The sequence below is a fragment of the Protopterus annectens genome, chromosome 7.part0 (assembly GCF_019279795.1).
Source record: "Protopterus annectens isolate FY-2018-M chromosome 7.part0, PAN1.0, whole genome shotgun sequence".
In the NCBI taxonomy this organism is placed as follows: domain Eukaryota; kingdom Metazoa; phylum Chordata; order Ceratodontiformes; family Protopteridae; genus Protopterus; species Protopterus annectens.
The window spans coordinates 1,141,728,022-1,141,753,591 of record NC_056739.1 but is presented as its reverse complement, the minus strand read 5'-3'; the positions used below and the strand labels follow the sequence as shown (position 1 = coordinate 1,141,753,591).

The 25,570-nt window shown below is 39.9% G+C and overlaps 1 protein-coding gene across 2 annotated transcripts in view; it reads right to left on the bottom strand.

Annotated features, from left to right (window-relative positions):
- The window catches only part of LOC122806909 (WD repeat-containing protein 76-like), a 950,729-nt gene that overhangs the window by 5,715 nt on the left and 919,444 nt on the right, over positions 1-25,570 (bottom strand). The gene's annotated exons all lie outside the window — the stretch shown is intronic.

Sequence of the window (25,570 nt, the reverse complement as noted above, 5' to 3'; positions counted from 1 at the left end):
GATATTCTCTGGGAAATATACCTATCTGTACGCCTCATAACATATAAATTTCCTGCCTGTCTTTTCAGTAATTATTACCTGTAGATTCACTCTTGTATTTTCTCTCATATCCCCGTGCTTGCAGGACAACATTCATTTCCTCACAGTGCACAATGTGTCATGCAGTGACCAAGGACACTGCATCTGGACCCCAAGCCCAGTAGCCTGACCTTCAGTGACCAAACAAGCAAAACCTGTGAGACAGGAAACAAAAGCACAACAAAGAAGAATAAATGAATGGTATACTTCTCTGACTTGCAGGAAAATCTAATCGCAGCTGCAGAATGGAGAGGTCATCCAGACACAGGGTTACTTACAGACTGACTTGATAGGCTGAATACATATCTGTTACACGTGACTAAGGAAACATTCTGTGATTAATAATGCCTGCAAAGACTGGTAGACTTTAAAGATTCCCTGCAGACCGTTAAGTCAAAGATGATGGGCGAGCAAGTTGGAGTGACTAGGGAAATTATTTTTTTCAGCTACAATACAAACTCAGAACTGCCTAGACAGTAAGGCCTTGTAAAAGCAATTACTAGAAAATGGAAATCAAAGTCTAAACCAGCTTTACTAGACATAGTGAAGATACTAAAAGAGTGAAAACAACTGGAACTGGGATCTTTAGAAAAGGGTAGTAGTAAATTACACAGGAAAAAATGGGAACTGTGGGATCAATACATGCAGAGGAGGAACCAGTTTTAAAAGAAGGCAGGATTTGAATGAGCTATGTAATGGTTGACTAACAATGACTGGATATGTATAATGTTTGCACCTACAGTTATGCTGAATGGTTTGGAATGTATATTTACAAATGAGATTGTGTCGCTATGGTTTATTGTCATTTATATACATGCAAAGTGGCCTATGTCATACATGATAATTTAATAAAGATGTTTCTTGTTTTAAAAAAATACCTGCACAGAATCCAAACAATTAACATTTACCATCCACCCAAAGAAGGTTACAGCTGAAAGAAAGCCTATATGCAAGGGTTTAGAAGGCACAGCCCTAAAGTATGAAGGTGAATGTGCCCAAGAAGGACTTATGAAATTACAATCCAAGCAAAAATGCTTTGTGAAAGTAGTGATCAAGTGACCATTGTATACTCCGTTACAAAGAAGACATCTGTGACTGCCAAATGACTTGCTAAGAGGGAATACTTATGATAAATGGAGACACACGAATGTGAAAATAGCACTCAGCCATTCTTCAGCAAGTATTTAAATAATTCCAATCCTCTTTTACTGCCCTTTCAGCCATTCTGTTTCCCAGGCCGCCATACAGATTGATGCACAATTTACTTAAGAGTCCTGCTAAAATTATATGTAGTTTACAACTAGACACTGACCTATTCCAGTGGAAAACTATACAAACCTGAGGAATGCATGTTCACTTAACTACACACTATTCCTTCCATACTAGCAGACAAGTACTCCTACTTTCAAAACAGATTCTGTTATTATGTTCATCACATTGGCCAGTCTCCACACATTTACTATATTCTCCATTCCATTAACAGGACATAACATCTGTTTCCCCCCCCTATTCTAAGGTAGCAAAACACCCTCTCATGGTGCTTGTGCTACCTGGTTTAGATATCCCATGTTCATTTTATGTAGACAGTAAGCAAAAGAAAATTCTCTAAGTATTATAACATGGAGAAGTAAATGATGCAATTTAAGCAAAAGCTGCAAATTTTATCAAATGGTGGACATTCCAAGTGGAAGTAAATAGTTTTGGTAACTCCTGCTGGAATGGTTAATACTGAAGACTGGCTAGCCATGCACTTTTACAATTCACATCATGAAAATGTGTCAAATCAAATTTGCAAATCTCCCCTAATCATGCAACACTCGCTCCATGCTATAATATTGTTCCTCAAAAAATTTGGCATATGGCAAATTTTAAACTGCAACACAAAGCAAAGATTTGGAAACATGGCAGGCACTAAATATGTATAAACTCTGAGGTTCTTCACAGTAGCCAGCATGAACAAATAGAAGGGACTTACAGTGCTGTCAGTTAAGTCGAAATGTGAGCAATATGCCGGAGCCAAGACAAAAAACAGGAATACACAACTCCATGACAGCCAGTAAGGTGGACACTAAAGCCAATATCCAACTTTCAGTTGCAGGTGTCAGGTTTGCTAGAAGCAGCATGTTCATTCTAAGCCCCTTTCTCATAAGATAAAGCCTACATCTGGTCCCAGGAGTTTCCTGTACAGTAATTACATGGATATCTAAGGAGACTATTGTCCCTCCTTAGATATCCATGTAATTACAATCTAAAAGCCAGACATCTGCAGGAACCAGGAGTGGCATCCTGCCATGGCACACCATGTGTTTCTATCAAGTGCTACAGAGGCTGGGAAAGTCTATGACACATGTATCCATGTCAGCCTAAGAAGACTAATAGTGAGACAAAAAGGAGACATTGGGACTTCCAAGATGGCTGCACACTGAGCAACAACTCAAATTCAGTTCTCCCATTGTGAAAACAGAAATTGAGAAAAAAGGACAAGTGAAACTGTAAGCTTGGGTACAATTCAGTTACCGGCTAGAAAGTACACTGCCTGGATACCAGCAAATAAGAAATTTAGAGAACTTGAAAGAAAATTAACCAGAAGAGGTAAAGAGAAAACACTGGCTGGGAAGAATCCTGCAGCTGTTCAGCAAAAACAGTTTATGCTTCAGCTTTAGTTCAACTGATGGCCTCCAGTAATTTTAGAGCATACAATAAATTAAATGTACTCAAAGGTGATTAAAATAAATAAAACAGAGTGAATATATCAACTCAAACAAAAAATGCTGGAAAATATAAGATTTAACTGGCTATTCAGATAAATTGGTAAAACTGCAAAAATTAGACAGTGAAATGAAGATAATGCTGGCTGAGTATGAGGCTTTTCAAGAACACCTGTTAGAAAAAAACAGTAAGTGAGATAACACCAAGTACAGGAAACCGGAGATTTCCTGCTATATCAGAGAAACTAGAAGGACAGACTGTATTCACTTTTATGAAAGCACAAATAATTAACTTCCACAGCAGGATTTTTCACTAAAAGGACAACTGACCATATGCTCCAAAGCTATCCATGAGAAAGCAGCCAAGACATATATTAGTAAAGATATAATCGCACCAGTAGAAAGAGCTGATTCTGACAAAACTGTGGCAAAAGGGAAAACTATTAAAATCCGGTGACAGCAGAGTGTTTGTGGACAATGATTATTCACTATACTCCAGGCAACTGAGAAGAACATTTATTCCTGCAATCGGGGAATGTTGAGAGGCAGTTGTGAGACTCAAGCTTCTGTATCCAGCTGTCTTCAGAGTATTTTTTTTTCTTGGAAAGATCAAAATTATTTCTGAAGCAGAACAGGATAAGACTGAAATAAAAATGTTTCTCCAACACTAAGTAACCAGCAAGCAGAAATGGACTCTGCTTCATTCTTCTGACAATAAAGCTCAGAGAGAGACTTTGCCAGTGAAACATTTTCCAAAGTTCCAAAGGAAAATGCTTGAGAAACAGAAAAAAAGCACAGGAGTTGACTAGAAGAATTAGGAGTACAATGGACTTGAACCAGAATCTGATTTTAGAAGATGGTAATGATCAGGAAGAAGACCAGCCATAATGAAATTAGTGAATAAATGACAGACATTTGTCAAATATGGCTTTGCAAGAAAAAAAAACTGGCTAAGAAAAGACTGGACTTTTAACTTTGATAAACGTGTAGGTGGGCTGTAAAGCACATACCTCATATTTTGTCGTTAATATTTAAAAGGACTCTAAAGGGAAAACAAAGTAATGGGAAGTAAAACAATTTTTATCATCAGTATTTGTATAAAAATATTTCATGATATAAACTGCAAGTTACACTGTAAAGCAGTTCTGTACAATGTGCAGTCAAGGGTATTTTAAATGTGGGGGTGCAGTTTTTCAATGACTGTTTATTATTAAAGTAAACAAAGTACCATGTTTTACTTGCAAAAAAATATGGGCTTTAAAGTATAGCAAGAGAAGAAAGTCTGGACAGAAGCAAGTTTAAGTTAATATAATGCTATGATCTTTGGCTGCTGGGGTGGGGGTAGGGTGTAAAAGTGTACTGATTATATCATATGTAGAACTAAGATGCTAAATTTCCTTGTTTTTACAAGGGTACATGTTCTAGATGAATACCACTGGCTTAAACTATAAACATTTTCTGTAACCAAATAGGCTTGAAAAATAAGACAAAATGATAAAAGCCATGAAAAATGCTAAGCTTCTTACATCTGCAAAATATATTATCTCTATTTTCCATTAGCAAATGTTCTCAGAGAGAGAGAGAGAGAAGTCTACAGCTGAAGCTAGTTAGCCAAGGGAATACCATACATTATATGAGTGCAATTTACAATGATTCCGTCATGCATCTGCCAAGTTGTTAATTGTTTTTCCTAATTGTGGAGTACTTTTACATGGTGAAGAGCTGTCTGCATGTGCAAGCAATTAATCTTTAGATTTCTGAGCATTCCTTGCTGAGGGGAAATGCAAAAATTAAAGGTACAATGGCAAGCAGTTTAGTAAAAAATTAATTTTGAAATTATGGGAAGTGAATAAGAAATAGTGGCCTCCCTCAACAGCCTTTACATTTTAATGCATTGCACAGAAGAATGTATAATTTAGTTGTACTTAAAGGTAGCCAAATGCACTTTTTCTTAGGGTTAAAAATTGTTTTCTGAAAGCATGTAAGCTATTTTTCACATCTGGAAGGGGAACAGAAAGAAGAAAAGAACATCAATCGGTGTTAAGTGGAAACATAGGCTATAACATGAACTTTAGCATGGGTAATCTTAATTTTAGATTAGGTTATGCCAGTGGATAAAACTGTCAATTTGGGGCAATTGTTCCTATTTGAAAAGTTAAACTTCATTTGTTGAAAATGTACATTGTTTTGTGCGTTTGTTCTACGTTAATAAGGGATAGGGGTGTTTTGGAAATGTATTTATTTATTTTTTTTTGTTTGAGGATTTTCATTAAAAATGTCTTGAAATATGACATAGGTTCAAATGGAGAGGAGACGAAACAACAATATAAAAGATCAGCCTGCCAAACCTTTGTGTATACATGTAAGGCAAAAGTTGAAAATACTCATTCAAAAAAAAATGTCACGTACAATAAGTGAGAAATTACAGTTGTGTACACTTACCATAAATGCAGATGTTCAAGTGTATTAACTGTTGCAGTCATCACACTTGGGTTATCTGCCTGCAGGTAGCCCTCAGTCGGCCCGAATACCAGACTTAGTATTTCTGCGTCGGTTGCTGTCACTCCAGGACTGACGTCAGGGGTATAAAAACAGGCAGCCAACACCATTACATCAGTTTTTCTTGCCCCAAATGTCAGGAGCCCCCCCAAATAGGGAGCTAAGTTATGGTGTGAAAAACACCACGAGTAAAAAGTAAATACCAATATCCCTGTAAGAGGTCAGTAATAGACAGAGAGGAGAAAGAGAGAGACAAGGGGGCTAGAGGGTGGGAAACCAGGACTGCAACAGTGAATACACTCGAACATCTACATTTATGGTAAATGTACACAACTGTACTATGTTTTTCGTGTTTCACTGTTGCAGTCATCACACACGGGTTGATTCCCAAAGCTGAAGAAAGGGTGGAGGGAGTCGAGAAGAGTTGGGGCTGTCTAGTATGCCCTGCAGGACTGTTGTTTCAAAACCCGCCCTGGATTTGGAAAAGATAGGCAGGTGGTAATGCTTGGTGAAGGTGTGTACAGAACTCCAGGTAGCAGCTTCCAGAATGTCCCTGGTAGGGACTCCCCTGAGGAATGCTGTAGACGTAGAAGTTGCCTTAGTGGAATGTGTTCTGACCCCCTGAGGGGTTGGTTTCCCATGGTGTTTGTAGCAGAAATGGACACAGTGTGCTATCCATTTAGAACAACTGTTTGTTTTGAAATGGCCTTACTCTCCAGCCCTGGTGCAAAACTGACTAGTAAATGGTCAGATTTCCTGAAGAGCTTAGTCCTATCATGGTAGAATCTAAGCCATCTGTGCGTGTCCAAGGAGTGCAGGATCCTTTCCCCTTTATTTTGAGGATTAGGGAAGAAGGTTGGCAAATGGATAGATTGGTCGAGAGCCACACTGGACACCACTTTAGGCATAAAGGAAGGGTTAGTCCCAAGGGAGACCCTGTCAGCATGAAAAATAATGAAGGGTTCCACAGCCATAAGTGCTTGTAGCTCAGACACTCTTCTAGCTGAAGTGATGGCCAGAAGCAATGCTGTTTTCCAAGACAGAAATTTTAACTCTGCTGACGCTGCAGGCTCAAAGTGGGGTAGCATGAGCTTTTCCAGTACAAAGTTAACATCTCAGGCAGGGGTGAGTGCTCTCCTTGGTGGCCTCAAGTTGTTTGCTCCTCTCAGGAACTGTTTGATAAGAGGGTGAGAGAAGAGAGGTGGCTCAGTCTTGTAATGAGCTGACGGCAGAGGCATGGATCTTAATGGAGGAAAAGGATAGGCCTCTGTGGAGTAGATCTGCTAGGTAATCCAGGATTAGAGGTATGGAAGGCAGTGCTGTGTCCTCTCCTTTAGATTGAATCCAGGAACAATACCTTTTCCACTTATTAGCATAGGATTTCCTTGTATTGGGTCTTCTGGCTTCAAGAATGACATCCAGCACCTGCTTGCTTTGGCTGGTTACTGGGGGAGAATTCAAGGAATAAGCCACGCTGCAAGATTCAGGGTTTGCAGCTGCGGATGCAAGATCTGTTCCCCCTGCCGAGTGAGCATGGTTGGGATCTGGGATAGGTGCCAGGCTGCACAGTAATGGGTACCAGTGCTGGCGTGGCCAGTCTGGGGAAATCAGGATTAGCCTTGGTCTGTCCTGTCTTATCTTGAGTAATATTCTTCAGAGAAGAGGCAGAGGGCGGAATGCATAGATTGAGAGGTTTTCCCACTGGAAGGATAGGGCATCACTTTCCAGGCCCTGCTGTGAGGTGACCTGGTGCAGAATTTGCTGAGCTGGTGATTGCAAGGGGAGGCAAAGAGGTCTGCCCCTGTGGTCCCCCATTTCTGGATTAGAAGGCTGAAGGTGCTGGGGTCTAACTGCCACTCGTGTGGGTCTAGGAGATTTCTTCTTAAGTCATCTAACAGAGAGTTTTGTTTGCCTAGCAGTTATTGAGCTTGCAGATGAATATGCATGTCCAAGGCCGTGTTCCACAGGGCCACGGCTAGCCTGCAGAGTGGGTAAGAGTGGGTTCCCCCTGCTTGTTAATGTACCACATAAATGTGGTGTTGTCTGTTTTTATTAGCAGGGGTCCCTAGTGAGAGTAGGGATCTGAAAGCTACCAGAGTGTGCTGAACAGATAGCATCTCTTTTTGGTTGATGTGCAGATGAATTTGACTTGGGCTCCAGTGGCCCTGAATGCACTTGTCCAGGTGTGCCACCCAGGTATAGTCTGCTGCATCAGTGATTAGGGTGTGGGCAGCGTGGGGTTTATTAAAGGGAATTCCCTTGTTGTGGTTGCAAGCTGCTGGCCACCAAAGAAACTGACAAGGTACGATAGGTATGATGGTTTCCAGGTCCTGAGAATGTTGGCACCAAAGACTTTTTAAATACTAAAAGTTTCATCATATGCAGTCTGGCATATGGAATTAGTAGAATGCAAGACGCCATGAACCCTATGGCCTGCAGGATTTTCCTTGCAGATAGCTGGGTTCTGGTGGCCATTTGAGTGAAGTAGCCTGTCAGATAGGCTTGTTTTTCTTGAGTAAGGAATGCTATCTGGGAGGCGGAGTCCAAGCTTGCTCCCAGGAATACAACCTTTTGACTGTGGACTAGTTTTGATTTCTTTTTGTTGACAGTGTACCCCAGGGAGGTTAGAAGGTTCTTTACAAATGTCAGGTGCTGCAACAGCTTTTCCTGACTGTCTGCTTGAATTAGGCAATCGTCCAAGTACAGGTAAATTTGAATCTTTCTCTGTCTGCAATAGGCAATGGCTGGAGCCAGGCATTTTGTGACTACTCTGGGACCAGTGGATAAGCCAAAGGGAAGTACAGAGAAAGTACAGTTGTGTACACTTACCATAAATATGTAGATGTTCGAGTGTATTCACTGTTGCAGTCATCACATTAGGGTTTATCTGCTTGCAGTAGCCCTCAGTCGGCCTGATTATCAAAGTCTTGGGTCCTCCGTCAGTTGCTGTCTCACCTTCCATGACATCAGGTAGGTCAGGGGTATAAAGCATGCAGCCGACACCATTACATTAGTTTTACTTGCCCCAGATGTCAGGTGCCCCCCTAATGGGAAGCAATTAAATATATAAACAAGGTTATACCTCCAACAAAAAAGCAAATATACCAAAAAGCTTTTAAGCACAGTAAAAAGGAATAGACGTATAGCCAAAAGAAGTCAAGGGCTGGAGGGACGGTAACCAGGACTGCAACCGTGAATACACTCGAACATCTACATTTATGGCAAGTGTACACAACTGTACTATGTTCATCGTGTTTCACTGTTGCAGTCATCACATTTGGGTAGATTCCCAAAGCTAAGGATGGGAGGAGATTTAGACAGCATTTGGACCAGCTATGAGGCTCTGCAAGACTGCAGTGGCAAAACCAGCTCTGGATTTAGAGAAAATTGGTAAATGGTAATGTTTGGCGAAAGAATGTACAGAACTCCAGGTAGCAGCTTCTAGGATGTCCTGGTAAGACAAGAGGCAACACCTCTGAGAAAGGCTGCAGAGGTAGATGCAGCCCTGGTTGAATGTGGTCTTATCCCCTGTGGGATAGGTTTTCCATAGTGCTTGTAGAAGAAATGAATGCAATGGCTTTATCCATTTAGAAATGGTTTGCTTTGAAATGGCCTTCCCCTATGCCCCTGCAGCAAATGCCACCAGCAGCTGTTCAGATTTCCTGAGAGGTTTAGTCCTGTCCAAGTGAAATCTAAGTTATCTGAGCACATCTAAGGAGTGCAGCATCTGTTCCCCTTTGTTCTGTGGACTAGAAAAGAAGGTTGGAAAATGAAAGGACTGATTAAGAGCCACACTGGATACTACCTTGGGCATGAAGGAGGGACTGGTCCCGAGGGACACCTTGTCCGCATGAAAGATGATGAAAGGCTCCACTGCCATAAGGGCCTGTAATTCAGACACCATTCTTGCTGAAGTGATGGCTCAAAGGAAGGCTGAATTCCAAGAAAGGAATTTCAACTCTGCATTTGCAGCAGGATCAAAAAGGAGGTAGAGTAAGTTTTTTCCAGTACAAAGTTAAGGTCCCAGGTTGGAGTGGGGGCTCTCCTGTGTGGTCTTAAGTTTCTGGCCCCTCTGAGGAACTGCTTGAGCAGTGGATGAGAAAAGAGGGGTGCTTCTGTGTTGTAATGAGCTGAAATGGCTGCGGCATGAATTTTGATGGAGGAGAAAGAAAGGCCCTTGTGAAGTATCTCAGGTAAGTATTGAAGAATCTGAGGTAAATTGGGTGCTGCTGTGCTCATCCCCTGAGTTTGATTCAAGGAACAGAATCTTTTCCATTTTTCAGCGTAAGATTTTCTAGTAGTAGGCCTCCTTGCCTCCAGAATGACATCCAACACTTCTTTACTGAGGGATGGTAATGGAGAGATCAGGTAATTAGCCAGGCTGCCAGGTTCAGGGTTTGAAGCTAAGGGTGCAGAATCTGGCCCTTCTGCTAGGACAGCAAGGTAGGGGTCTGAGGCAGGTGCCATGGTGCCAGCAGTGACACACTGCGCAAGAGGGGGTACCAGTGTTGGCGTGGCCAGTCTGGTGCAATCAGTATCATCCTTGGTTTGTCCTGTTTGATCTTTAGTAGTACCTTGGAGGGGAGAGGCAGAGGAGGAGGAAAGGCATAATTGGTAAATGGCATATACTGGCATTTTGATTGTTTCACCAAAAATGTGGTCTACTTAGCAAAATGTGCACAATGCTCAGCTTTCTATGCAGGAAAGACTTGTAGAGCCTTCAAAGAAAGAATAAGTGAGCACATTTTGGATATTAAGCATATGAGAAGCACTAATGCTTTAGTTAGGCACATAGAACAAAATTCTGGTCATCAATTTAAATTTTGTGTAATACAGCATATTAAAAAATATTTTCAAGGTGCTGTTTTAGACGTGCACCTCGATATATGTGAAATGAAGTGGCAGCTAAGGTTGGATGCCACAGTGTTTCCAGGCATTAATGATAATATAAGTTTAGCTCCCATTTTAAAATTAAAACACATCATATGTTAATGGGGGTATGTATAAAAATGGAATTAGCATGGAATGCATTTTGTACACACATATATATAGTCGTGGTTTTCATTTATTTGCTTTTTTAATTTTTGTATCAGAGTACGGAAGTTTTATACATTGTGAAGTAATGTTGTACAGTGTGTTATATGTCTTATTATAGGTTTTTACATATGTATTAAGAAGGTTCATTAGGAATATGGATTTTACTATAGTAATGTTGGTATGAGTGCATTTGATGTATATATTACATTTTAAGGTTGAAGGCAAGCTTATTTGCATATTACATTGGAGGATGGGTACGTTAACTGAATGTAATTAATGGAAGAGCATTTATTCATTATTTTGAGGGTGTGTGGACTTGTTTGTTCTGAAGAACTCTGTTTCATTAAAGACGAAACCTAGGTAAACTGTCGCCATTATTTGAGTTGGTGCTACTTGCAGTTCCTGACTACGGGTCACAGCAGTGTTCTTTCTTGAGATCTACCATGCTGTTCACCTCTGTGCCCCCCCCCCCCACTTTCGCTTAGCCCTAAAGGGGTGGAAGAGTTCCTCCTTTTGGATACTGGTGAGTCGGAGGTGTGTTGTGTACTGGACTCCAAAGTCATAGAGGATTCTTCCCCTGACTCATCACAACTGGATGCGTTTGATTTTTTGAAGATGGATCGGGGTCTTTTCCTTTTTACTACCTTCCTATTAGCTCGGTCAAATCTGACATGTTTATTGCTTGAAAACGGATGCCCACCCTTGTAATCGGTGAGATCACGGTGGAACTTGCTCATTTTCTTGTCCTTCACTGTTTGCTCTAGGGTTAAGAGATCCTGCCCCAATTTCTTTAGGTTGTTTTGGTAACCCTCCTGCCCTTCAAATTTGACAATTTCATTGCACATATCAGTGATCTCCGAAATGTTCTTATCAATTATCCTATCATGATACGAGGCCAAAACATTAACAAATTCAATTGATGTCTTGTGCTGTGCCGTGGCCCATTGTTCTAGCAAGACAGAATCCGCCTCTGAAACTAAAGGTTGTGTGCGGACTCTAAGCCCTCTAGGTGATATATCTTTGGCTATGTAGGCCTTAAAAAGTTTAGCATGTCACACATTTGCCCTTAGTGTCCTCATATTTTTGTTCAATTTATGAAAAGCAACCTCGCATCTATTTGTTGTCAAAGTGGCTTCATTGCCATGGTGTTCACCCTGATTGGTGAGACCAAAAAACGCTAGGTCATCTCTGTCAGATGAGAGGCCTTTCAATAAATCCATAAGTTCCATACTGGATTGGATTAATAACAACAATATTATTAATCAAAAAAATTATTAAAAAATAAATTGACTAGTATATGGTAAAGAATGGGAAATAGGAACAATATCAAAGTATATATGGTGTTCAATTAAATATGAACAGTCAGTGGCAAGACCTCGGTCAAAATTATCAGGGTATTCAACACTGCTTCACTACATAAATAAAAGGACCCCTGCTGTCATACATGATCAAAATGCTAATAAGGAATCGTGAACAATTGTAGCTCCTGCACTGGGTTATTTCCCTCTATAAGTAATTGCAGTGCTATGTCCACATAAGATCAACAACTGCCAGTAATTGTATAGTACAACAATGTCAGCCCCTGCAATAGCAAGTATGCAGTGCTGAGTACCATAAAAAATTGTCCAAAATTGCTGCTTCACTACATAAATACTAAGGACAATAAGGTCCCTTCTGTCATATACAATCAAAATGATACTAGGTATAGTGAACGATAATAGCTCCTGCACTGGGTAGATAATTGCAGTGCGATGTCCACATAAGAAAACCAAAAACTTACTGCAATCTGTATAGTATCAGCCCCTACGATAACAAATATGCAGTGCTGAGTCCCATAAATATTATCCGATTAAGATCCAAAATTGCCACCCAGTATCATAAATACTATCCAACCCATATATTTGTTACGGAGATATTGAAAAAACACTATATAATATCTTTGTTTTTTATAAAAAAAAACAAAATGTCACATGAGTTGAAAAAAATGCCTAAAGGCTTGAGCCACATTCGATAGTTATATGATGTAGGGTTACCAAAACAATAGCTGAATAATATAAAAGCTGGTCAAAAAGACCCCAACACTAGACAGGAATCACAGTCCCTAAGTAATAATTGTATTTGCACTTATACATCCAATTGCACCAAGAAATGAGAAGTTACAAAAAATTTCCTGCTAATAGTCACCATGTAGTAAAAGTGTGAGGACATCCATAACTATAGTAAACTAGCATCCCCAACTGGACCCTGCAGTAATCCCCCAGATAAATAATTTGAATTACACAAGCAAAACGCTTTCACAGGATAGAACTGTCTCATATGATGCTAAGCCTTCCTTATGAAACAAAATGGTGATATCTGTAATAAAGGCACCTCGAGGCACATATGTATTTGAGTCCATTCCAAACTATATCATAACATATTATCCTGAGGTACTGGTTGTTCGTTCAATGTGTAAATTGAATACTGAGGAATTTCCAAGTTATGTCTCGTATCTACACTAACTCAAACATATTACTATCCCTTATCCACACGTTATAAATGGGTAAGAGAATCCAAGGCGTAAACCCCAGTGTCCCTATATATGCTGGTTACCAAGTACCTATGATTAGAAACAACCTGACATGCCCAAATAAACCCGCAAGTATTTCACGGGTCCACTGCGCAAAAAAATTACATAGGACTTGTAGAAATGTGGTATTTGGCTTCCTCGTCTGCTCCCACACATTTGTTATTAAACAAAATGGTGCCCATGGTAGCCCAGGTAATGTTGCCTAACACCACAAAGCATAATAAATATTTAAACAGAATATTGTATCAGGTATTCCCCATTTCAACCATTACCCCAAGACAATGAAATGGTCTACAATATTTTACCTACTTCACAAATGTGCCCCGCATCCATAAAATAATGCTACTCACAAAGGAAGGGCGTAGCTATAATTGTACAAGACAGAAAGATGCCCATGCATCCTATACATACAGTCAATGTTGCTGAAAGTAATTCAATGTCCAACAGTATGCAAAGAGTCCTATAAACAAACAGTTCCATACACAAATTGCGCCAATGTATATAATGTCCAGGTGGTCCAGTGCAATAAAAATATCAAAAATATATAAACATATCCAAAGAATGATGTCAATCAAATAAGTTTAGTTAGAAACCATCATCCTCTGTATGGCTGGTTCCCGCTACAATCCAATTTTCAACGGCCCTGATAAGGTAAACACCCAACAGCCAAAAAAGGTCCCAAAGTCATAAACAAAAATCTTTTGTACACCGGAAGATTGCCTAATGTATAATCACAGTACCTGATAGAGATCAAAAGGAAAAACCCATGGGGATGAGCCGAAGAGATCATTAAATCATTAAGCATGTAGTAAACCCAATGCGTCCTCGCCTCGTCCTCTTGTTAGGATGAACAAACAACGTGCTGGTTAGGTTATTCCCCAATACTGAAAAAAGACTGGATATGCTTAAAAGAAGCAATAGCGATCTCTCCAGTTAATAAAACAACCTAAGCTAAGTCCTCTACCGACATAGAAGTCGCAGTTCACAACACGCCATCAACCAACAGCAGGGGAGGAACACAATGACAAGAAGAGCAGGCCCCTGCACATATGGTAGCTGCACGGCTCCAAAATCAAAGCACAATTGAAAAAAAAAATGTAGAGCCAGCAAATAGTGACAAACACAATTAATTTATTGGGAAGACATATAGCCAAAAAAAATTACATCCTTCATTAAAAATATTCATTCAATCCTGGGGGAAACAGGGCACCCAATTTAATAATCCATTTTTTTCTCCGTATTATTTAATAGCTGATGCCATCCTGATTTATTTCTGTTTCCTTGTATTCTATCAATCACTGTGAATCTGAATGTGGCTTTAGGGTGTTTTTGTGTATGTTTATATAGCACACTTGTTTGTTTACCAGTTCTAATATCACTGAAGTGTTGTGATATTCAAAGTTTTAAAGTTAAGTCATTGAGACAGTTTACCATAAGGGGGGGGTCTTACTACTCCCTGCGTTGGAAGTGGTAGCCCCCCACTGCTTAGTCCTGTGCGTACCTTGGGACAGAAGCCGGAGTGTTCTGCTGGTTCTGGGTTTGGACTGAGAAGGCCTGGAAGAGGCAGGAAAAGACCAATTCTTAGAGGGCCAATGCCTACTAAATCTTGGAGGCTACACTTGCAGGAAATCTTTAACAGTTTGCATAGATTTAGCTTTTTCCTCCATCTTTTTAAGTACTACTTCTGCTTTGTTGCCAAACAGGCGGTCCTGGTTTAAGGGAGCATCCAGCAATTTAGCTTTAACATGATCCGGGCAAAGACTGCTCCTTAAGCCAAGCATGCCTTTTAAGTACAGACCCAGTAACAGCAGCCCTGCAAGATGCCGCTAGTGAATCAAAACCACATCGCAAAGTATGTTTTCCAAATTGTTCAGCAGAATGCATTAAATCTTGTAAATCCTTATTTTTCAGCACAGTCAGGAATCCATCATTTTCTGTTTAAGCAATCCAATAATATGCTGCTGATACTTTAACATATGAAACTGGCAATTTAAGGCCCTAATGGCCAAGGTTGCAGAAGTACATACCTTCTTACCCCATCAATCCAGCGCCCTGGAATCTCTATCAGAGGGGGTAGGATTTTTGGCAGTAGTAGACTTTATGCCCTTGGGTCCCTGTGAAATGGTCTCAGGATTGGCAGTAGGATTTTTAAAGAGGAACCTGTGAGAGTCAAGAACCCTGTAATATCTTTCTGGTTTTCTGGGAGCAGGAGGTAAGGAGTCAGGGGCCAAGCTAGACTAAGCAAAGGCATCATCAACAATATCCAGTACAGGGGGATAGCTAAAGGCCTGTGTTGGGGCAGGAGTAAGAAATCCCTAAGCCTCCTTTTAGAATCAGAGTAATCCTGGCTTTCCCAGCGAAAATGCTCCCTAAGAGTATGCAAGGTTTCACCAAAAGAGAAATCCTCTGGAGGGGAAGCAGAGGGAATGGAGCCCTCTGCATCAGAATCCTCATAGATAGATAAGGGTAAATCCTGGTCATCAGAAGATACAGAAATTTCAGAATCCTTTTCAGAAGAATCATAATCAAGTTCAGTTCTAGGTCTCTTAGAGGGGGAAGGTTGGCTTCCTCTGATTAAAGTAATAAGGTCTTCATCCATTCTTATCATTTATTTTTTTAGAAATAGAGGCCTGACCATGCAGTCTGGGCGTCGGTTTTCTAGGCATGGATCAAGTTTTAGGCCTTAAAGAAGAAGATAGCTTTGGTTTAATATGCAAGTCAGTAGGCCTGAATACACCCCTCAGAAGCCGGTGCCTGCACAGCGACTCCGGACCCATCCAAGGTAGAGACATCCCCAGGTTCCACAGTTGAAACATCTTGTGGCATACCGGATTCTGAATGGGTCTCAGTAGAGGCCTGCGAATCTGAACTAGCGGGTATCAGGGGCTGCGAAAGTGCCTCACTGAGTACCGGCGAACTGGCGACTAGCTTAGGAGAAGCGTCATCGGCAGCTTTGGACCTAGGCAGCCTGTCTCTGTCTCTATCTTTGTGTTTTTTCAGAATGTCAGGTGGCTTACCGAAGCCATATCTGGATAATTGAACAGAGTACCAAAATATTTAGAAGCGTAAATATACCGACAACGAAGAGTTCGTTGTTTAAATAAGGCACAAAACCGACAGCGAGGTACTTCGTGGTCAGGGCCTAGGCAAGGAATACAGTACGAATGAAAATCTTTATGAGGTATTTGCTTTCCACAAGAAATACAATTACTGACTTTTACTGACATTGGGTGGTATAGCAGTAGCATTGTTACCTCACAGCAAGAGGTTCTCCTCTTCGATTCATGGCTGGAATGTCTTCTGTGTGGAGTCTGCATGTCCTCCCCACAGTCGAGTGGCCTCCGAAAGACATGTGTGAATGGGTGTGCCTTCGCTGAAGGTTGGGGGTCGGGCTGGCAACTTGGCACCATAAAAAATCTATTGCCAATCATTAGCGGACCGGAGTTCCACTGTGGCGACCCCTAACCGGGAAAAGCCGAAAAGACAAACAACAACTGACATCGGTTTAGAGCAAGAAAAAGTTTCCCCAACGGGGTATTTAGCTTTAGTTGAAGACTTCGGTTCTGAAACTCGAAAATGAAAATTTCAGGAGTCGGACAACGACACTTGCGAACTGCTTCTGCTTTGGGCACCGCACGGCAAGAAAGACTGATGTAATGGTGTCGGCTGTATGCTTTATACCCCTAACTACCTGACGTCATGGAAGATGAGACGGCAACCAACGCAGGACCTAAGACTTTGATAATCAGGCTGACTGAGGGCTACTGCAAGCAGATAACCCTAATGTGATGACTGCAACAGTGAAACACGAAGAACATCTGATAATGCAGAGATCCTGCCCTGAAACGTAGGTATTTCCTGCATGAGTCCCTTACAGGGATGTGCAGATAGGCTTCTTTTAGGTCTAGGGTGGCTACCCAGGCATCTTTGGACAGCATAGGAAGAAGCTGCTGAAGGGTGAGCATTTTGAATTTTGGTAGCAAAAGGAAAGTGTTTAGAATGGAAAGATCTTGGATTGGGTGCCAAGAACCCTCTTTTCTGGGTACCAGGAAAAGTCTGGAAAAAAAACGCTTGACCTATCCGTTCTGCAGGAACAGGTTAAATTGCCCTTGTGGAGAACAGGACTGAACACTTGGTTTTGTGCCTCTGCCCACTGGTTTGGAGGAAGGTCTGAGAAGCCCTTTGGGATTGGCAGTGAGTAGAAGCAAAATTTGTGGCCTGGGATTCAATGTTGAGGACTCATTGGTCTTTGGTGATGGAGGTGCAGTTTTTTGCATGATGGGCAAGTTTTCCTCCTACGGGCATCAGCAGTTGGGCAGAGGTGGGGAGTGGAGTTGAGAAGTCATTATGAATTATTCCCAAAAGGGAGTGGCTTAGCACTGCCTGTTTTAGAAGTAGAGGTACTCCATTGCTTAGATCTCTGCATACCCTGAGACTGTAATCTGGGGGGGGGGGGTCTGTTTCCCTTTGGTCTAGTTTGAGATGGCCTTGAAGGGGCTGGAAAGGACCAATGTTTCGAGGGACAATGCCTACTGAATCTAGGAGGCTGCACTTGCAAAAAATATGTGACTGTCTGCAGAGATTTAGCTTTTTCTTCAATCTTTTTTAGAACCTCTTCTGCTTTGGTGCCAAACAGATTGTCCTTGTTAAAAGGAGTGTCTAGTAATTTTGATTTGACATGGTCTGGCAAGGTCTGCTCCTTAAGCCAAGCATGCCTTCTCAGTACAGAACCAGAGACTGCTGCCCTGCAAGATGCTTCTAGGGCATCAAAGCCACATTGCAAAGTATGCTTGCTGACTTGGATTGCAGAATGCATAAGCTCTTATAAGTCTTTATTTTCTGCACAGTCTGTAAAGGTAGATGATTTTTTGCTTAATAAGTTCCATAATATGTTGTAGGTATTTCAGCATGTGAAACTGGCAATTCAATGCCCTAATGGCGAGAGTTGCAGAGGTGTACACTTTTTTACCCCATCTGTCTAAAGCTCGGGAATCCCTGTCCGAAGGGGTGGGATTCTTAGCTGTAGTTGCTTTTATACATTTAGGCCCCTGGGAAATGACCTCTGGGTCAGCAGTAGGATTTCTGAAAAGAAATTTGTGAGAGTCAGAGACTCTGTAATACCTGTCTGGTTTCCTTGGAGCAGGGGGTAAAGTGTCAGGAGTTGGACTGGATTCTATAAAGACATCATCCACAACATCCAGAACTGGAGGGATTGCTAAAGGTCTATGTTGTGGCAAATCTAAAAATTCTCTGAGTCTCTTTTTGGACTGAGGATAGACTTGGCATTCCCAGTGGAAATGCTCTCAAAGTATGTAGGGTTTCACCAAAAGAAAAAATCCTTTGGAGGGGAAGCAGAGGGAATGGATTCCTCTGCATCTGAATCTTCATAAGCAGATAAAGGCATGTCTTCATATTCTGAAACCTCAGAGTCGTCGGACTACTGGTCTGTTAAAGCTGCTGGGGACAGATCTCTTTCTCTTAGCAGGGGAAGGCTGGCTTCCCCTAATCAGCATAATCAAGTCCTCTGCCATTTTAAGCAATTGATGTTGTGGCAATAAAACAGGTGCTTGAGCTTGGGTCGTCATTTCTGTTTTAGTTGTAGCTTGTACTCTTGGCCTTAGAAACTCGGTAGTTTTAGACAAAACTTAAGACGCAAAAGAAGTTGTTGGTTTGTGTAAATATCTGTAGTGCGAAGAACTTCCTCGGAAGCCAGTGCCTGCACAACTGCTCTGGACCCATCCAAGGTAGAGACATCCACAGCTTCCATAGTCAAAGAAGAGTCTCGCTGGACACTGAATGGGTCTCAGTAGTGGCCTGCGAATCCATCGAAGCGGGCATCAGGGGCTGCAAAAGTGCCTCACTGAGTACCGGTGAACTGGCGACTAGCTTAACGGAAGCCTCATCGGCAGTTTTGTATCTGTGCAGTCTGTCTCTGTCTTTATCCTTACATTTTTTCGGAAGATCTGTAGCCATTTTGGAATACGGAGAGCGACAGCTTAAATATTTAGCGACAATAAGGGCCTGACGATGAATAGATCGGGCGTTGAACAAAGCACCAAACAGACAGCAAGGTACATCATGGTCTGGGCCTAAACAGGTGATGCAGTAAGAATAAAAATCTCGGTGTGGTATCTGCCTTCCACAGGTGAGACAATTGTTAACTTTTTCTGACATCGGTTAGAGCAAGAAAAAAGGATCCTCATTGGGGTACTTAGCTTTTGAAGACTTCAGGATGATTCAATTCGGAAACGAAAACTCAGGTAGCAGCCGATCAGCACTCGTGCAAACTGCTTCTGCTTCAGGCTCCTCGGCAAGAAAGACTGATGTAATGGCATCGGCTGCCTGTTTTTATACCCCCTGACGACCTGACATCAGTCCTGGAGCGACAGCAACCGACGCAAAAATATTAAGTCTCTTGTATTCAAGCCGACTGAGGGCTACCTGCAAGCAGATAACCCAAGTGTGATGACTGCAACAGTGAAACACGAAGAACATCATTAGCTTTCATTTTAATGGCTACTCTTATCCATAGTATCTTTCAATGTAAATGACCTTACAGGTATAGACAAAATGGAAAGAGTATTGAATTACATTAAGAAATTCAGAGTGCAAATAATGCTATAGGAGACACGTTTGGAAAGAAATGAGCATGTGACTTTGACAATAAAGATTTCAGAATAGATATTCAGCAGAATATCAGGGACAAAGGAAAAGGGGAGTAAGAACATTGACTGCTAGAGGGGCTCCAATAGTGACCGAAGAAAAAAAAAAGACAGTAATGATAGATTTGTGGTAGCAAGGGAGGAAAATTATGCTGGCATGTATTTATATTTTACCAAAAACTGTTACTATAGAGCTCAAGAACATTTTTGGAGAAAATAATCAACTTTCAGCAGGGAATAATACTTATAAGGTGGGGACCAGAACTTGATATGCAATAGTGACGCCATATCGGGGGGACCTAGAAGGTAAATATAACAATAGAGGGTAGCATGCTGAAGAAATTTATGAAAATATTTGGTATGGAATGTGTGAATTCAGTAGTACGAACTTATACAGAATTTACAAGTTATTCTTCGAGGTACAACAATTGAACTAGACTGGATAGAAACTATATACTTCACAGGAAAACATGCATTTTTATTGAGAGCTTTAACAAACACCCAATAACTACTTCAGATCATGCACCAATAAAATGAAGATAAAAATACAGGTTTACTATCAGAAATATGAAATGTAGTTGGCTGAAATGCGGTAATATCGACATGGAAAACTGAAAACAGTGTGTGCCCACATGAAAAATGTCAACTTTGCATATTAACTCATTCACTCCAATGCAGCTAAGGAAGTTTGCAGTGTAACTTCCAATGGGCGGAGCCTAAGCTTTTTGACAAAATCAAATTATGTCCTCGCATTTCAAACAAATGTTCATATGTCTGGAACCATAGGGGTTATGACAGAACTATCAATGGCAAACTCTTCAGCACAAACTATTTTTATAGTGGCATTACTCTTTAGCTTCAAGGTCTTAAACCAAATTTTATAAGTCGCAGTAAACACAATAACCATTACGTTTGTAATATTTTGTAAAACAACTTAACATCTCAGCAACCACTCAAGTTACACACATACTGTCAGCAGTATTTTATTCATCTAGCTGAGAGTTTTCATAAAAAGCTAAGGAGTTCTGTCTGTGTTACTTTGTTGCTATATTTAGAAAAATGAGAAAATTATAGCTATATAAATTAATATCATAAAAACAGTTAATATCCCTTTACCTGCACTAGACAGAGGTCAAATATTAATGCAGTTGAACAAAGAAATACCAGTGAATAAAGCCTTTGTGCTTTCAGCCAATCAGCAACCAAAGAGGAGGAGCGTTAGCTTTCAAAAGGAAAACACTACTTCCGGGCAGCAGAAGAACAGAAGTTTTGTTTCAGGTGAAAGTGGAGCGTCCTCGTATGATGAGGAAGAAGGACTAAATCAAGAATTCACGGAATTGCAGAGGGCAGCAGATGCAGAATCTTTTCAGAGGACATTTCGGGGGTCCAATGGACAAAACAACTATAACAATACCAGGAAGCAAGGATGGCAAGGGCAAGACCACTATAGAGACCCGGGACAGGGACGGTTAAAAAGAAGCAAATGGACAAATTAAACAGGTAGAAGGAGTGAATGTGAAAGAGTATGTTGTTAATTTATCAAATTATGTTTTTGATGATATGGAACTGTCGGTTTTAGAAAAAGGTTTGAAGTTTATTCCGACAGTGTTACCACGTAGGTATGAGATTAAGGGAGAGATTTTTAGCCTAGTACGTAAAATGCACTTAAAAGAATATTTCTGTAATATTATAGACAAAAGAGTAATTTACAACATGGAAACTGACTCTGAAACTAGTGACAATTTTTACTCTTGTGAGTCAGAAACAGATAGTAATGCGTATACTCTGCTAGATACGAGTAAAATAAAAACGAAGAGCACTTTCATGCCACCGAGTAAGAACACATACATACAGCGTTTTAATAATGCACTTAATTTAATAATAGAGAAGGAGTTAAATGACTTTGGGAGTGTAAAAAAGGAATATAATTTAACAAAGAAAGAGTGGATTACTACAACAGATGAGTAAGAATCGGGATTTAATTTTTAAACCTTCAGATAAAGGGGACAAGCTGGTAGTAATGAATTCTACAGATTACTTAAAGACGTGCATGCAACATTTGAATAATGAAGAAGTTTATAGTATAGTAGATGAAGTATGTTTAGTGCAGGCACAACAAGAATTACAAAATTTATTAAAGAAGGGAGTGAGGTTGCATTATTTCATGGCCAGTGATGTAACACATAAGTTAAATATGAAGAACAGTACAGTGGCCAAGTTCTTTTGTGTACCCAAAATACACAAAAGTTTACAGCAACCTCCTGGTCGTCCAATAGTGTCAGCTACAGGATATTTTACATACAATTTAAGTTGTCTTTTACATGAGATTTTGGTGATAGAAGTAGTAAAGTTACCATCTTATATAAAAGACTCGTATGATCTTTTGGAAAAAACAAAGGAGATAATATGGACTGAAGATATGTTTTTTATAACAGCAGATGTGGTGAGTTTATATACCAATATATCACATAATCTGGGGTTGGAAGCTATACAATATTTTTTAGGTGACAGCCCGAGAACTCAGTATATAAAAGAACTAATACATTTTTGCCTAGTGAATAATATTTTCCGAGTTTGATGGAAAACTATATAGGCCCAGTATATGCAAATTTATTTATGGGGCTAGTAGAAAATGAATATATCTATAGGAGTGAATTTTTTAGCAAATATGTGGTAAAATATTTCCGCATTATAGATGATTTAGTTTTCATCTGTAAAGGGGGATATAATGTGGCATCTAAATTTATAAAATATTTGAACATTAATGGATATAAAATTAAATTTGATGGAGTTCAAATAGGTTTAAAAATCAATTTTTTAGATATAACATTAAGTGGAAAAATAAGGGAAAGAATTCACACTACTATATATAGAAAATTTAATCAAGTTAATAATAGGATGTTGCATGCTACCAGCTGCCATCCGAGTCATACTCTGAAATCTATTCCTTTTGGAGAAATGTTGAGGATAAAAGGCAGTGTAGTAATATAAACGAGGTGCGTGAAGAAGCTAAAGTAATAGTAACTAACTTTATTGACAGGGGTTATAACCCAGAAGAAGTATATAGAGGTTACACTAAAATTTATAAGAATAAACACATAAGGATACCAGGAGAAGCTATAATACAGAATGAAGTTAAGGAAAGTGCAGAAGCGAAGGAGAGTTCTGAAATGTTCTTTGTTACCAAATATACTATTTTTTCTAAAAAGCTTAATGAATTAGTTAAGGGTTACTGGAAACAAATTAAAAAAGAGGTGCCCTCATTATCAAAAACAGAATTGAGAGTTTCTTATCAAAGGGGGCGGAAACTCAAAGATTTCTTGGTACGTGGGAAATACATAAGACCAATGGAGAAAATTGAGAACAATGTTACTACAAGGGGGACTTTTCCTTGTGGAAAATGTTCCATTTGTCAGCATATAACAACTAAAGTAGAGAAAATAAGAGGGAAAAGTTTTGATAGGTTGGGAACATATTCTTGTTTAAGTAAAGGGGTAATTCACATGACAAGTTGTCCATGTGGTAAATGTTATATAGGGGAAACGAAGAGAAGTTTAGCAGAAAGAATAAAGGAACATAAAAGGGATGTGAAGAATAAAAAAATGATGAGTCCAATAGCGGAACATTTTAATACAGTACATGGAGGGGAAATGAAGGTGACAGTTTTAGAACAAGTAGCATATCAGTATGGAAATGCAGATGTGTTAAAGTATACACTGAGGAGAAAGGAATCAATTCTTATAATGAAATATGATACCTTGCAACCAAGAGGGTTGAATAAGGAATGTAATTGGCAAAGTTTTATGTAGAGATGATTTTAAATAATGATTGAAGAGTATTTTATTAATTTGTAATTAATTAATTGAAATGGAATGTGCTTAGGAGGGTATATATTGAAGGATTTTAGAAGGAGAAGTTTTTTACTCTGTAAAGGCTGTGGCCGAAGCGCTAAGAGAAATTCTGTATGTATAATAAAAAAATTTTTGGTGGAAGGTAGAGCTGTTATTCACTGGTATTTCTTTGTTCTTCTGTCATAAGAGTTTGGGATTATTTATTTGTTGTTGCAGCATTAATGCAGTTGAGTTTGCCATTGTGTAAGCTTTAAGATAAAATCTTTAAAAACCCCGTACATCACATGGTTTTGGAATTATTGATGCAAATATGAAAAAGCAATACTTGATGCCTAGATGCATCAGTAGGAGTTAACTGCAGATGCATCTGGAAGCATCATTCGGATGTAATGAGTTAATATGCAAATTCGACCTTACTCGATAGTAGAATGTAGTCCTACACTGCACCAGACATAACATGAGGATTTTGAAGGGGGGCAAGACCCCTATTCCCCCCACACTCCCTGCAAAATATATATTCCAACTTTGAGATGGCACTACAGTGGAGAAAAGGGTACATTTCCCGATCCCCACTGTACCACAATCTCTAGTTCAATGACTGACCTAATCTTTGCAAATGCACTGCGCATTCGCTGAAATGGAACTTGCAGAAGGGAAGGATCAGCAAATTGGGTCGGCCAAATGTCATTCAACAAACCGTGATCACTGAAACTTCCCTCGGCAATTTAAATGTAAACCAAAAATACAGGATAATGAAGTAAAAATGAGACACTGGTGCTTTTCCACCTACCCGTTAAAAAGAAAGAAATTTAAGGAATGGGTGGAAATTATTTGAGAGTTATTAGGTAAGACAGAAATTTCTAATGAGTGGACATCTAGTGAGTGGGATAAAAATGAAAATGGAGTTTGTAAATAAGTTAGAAATAAAACAGAAGTTATAGGAATTGTTTAGTGGGGCTGACATATGTTAAAGTACTGCAGAAAAAGGGAAATTACACAAAACAAGAAGAGGAGCAACTGCAGAGGGCTAAAGAGAAAATAAGGGATTACTTGGATAATATACATGCGTTTAGAAAGACTGCTGTTAAGTAGCTCTTTTTGATAACATCTCTAGAACACACAAAAACTTTTAACACAATGACTAAGACAACAGAAAGTAGAAAGGACCGTCACCAAACGTTGGGAGCCTATGACAAGAAAAATATCACTAATACCTCTGCAGGATCTCTGGTTATTCCAGAAATGTTATGAAAATTTGTATGAAAGAGAAATGTGGAAATTAATTAACAGCATAAATGGAAATATTTATGAAAAACTTAATTATGCCAAGATTACAGGAAGGAGGCTTAACAACTAATAGTTATGACAGGAGAGGATGAGATAAAAATAGTGAAGTATAATCAATCTGCAGGGAAGTCTCCTGGAACAGAAGGTACTTCTGTGCAAGTTTGGAAGTTAGAAAGGAAGAAAGTGATAAAAATCTGGAAAGTTTTGTTTAACAACATTTAAAAAAAAGGCGAAGCACCAGCATTTTGGAAGAAAGCTATGGTGGCTGTATTACACAATGAGGGTAAAGACCCATCAGACCCAGCCTCATATACACCCACTTCAGTTTTAAACCATGATTATAAAGTGTGTATGTCTAAATTAAAAAAATGACAAACGTGTTACAAAATTGACAGACGTGGAACAATATACTTTTGCAAGGAGAAGTAAACATTTGACAACATTAATGGAACAATGATGATTCACAAGGAAGCAGAATGTAAGAAAACACTGCTGTTATTTGTGAGTCTTGATGCAGAGAATGCATCTGACAGAGTAAGCTACCATTTTATGAGTAGGGCAATGAAAGCATTTGCATTCCCTGATACAACAATACGGTTAATTAACAAAACCAAGAAAAAGCAAATAAACTAATAAAGAATAATAACGAGTGCAATAGCAGCGAGGTTAATTAAGAGGGTATTTGAAAGAGTACTGCGGTGGTGGTGCTGCGGTAGCATTGTCACCTCACAGTTAGACATTGCCCATTCGATTCTCTGAGCGTCTTCTGTGTGGCGACATGCGTGAATGGGCGTTCCTTCGTTGAAGGTTGTGCGTTAGGCCCGGAAAGCCAGTACGTAAAAATCTACTGCCAATCACTAGCGGAGCGGAGTTCTGCTG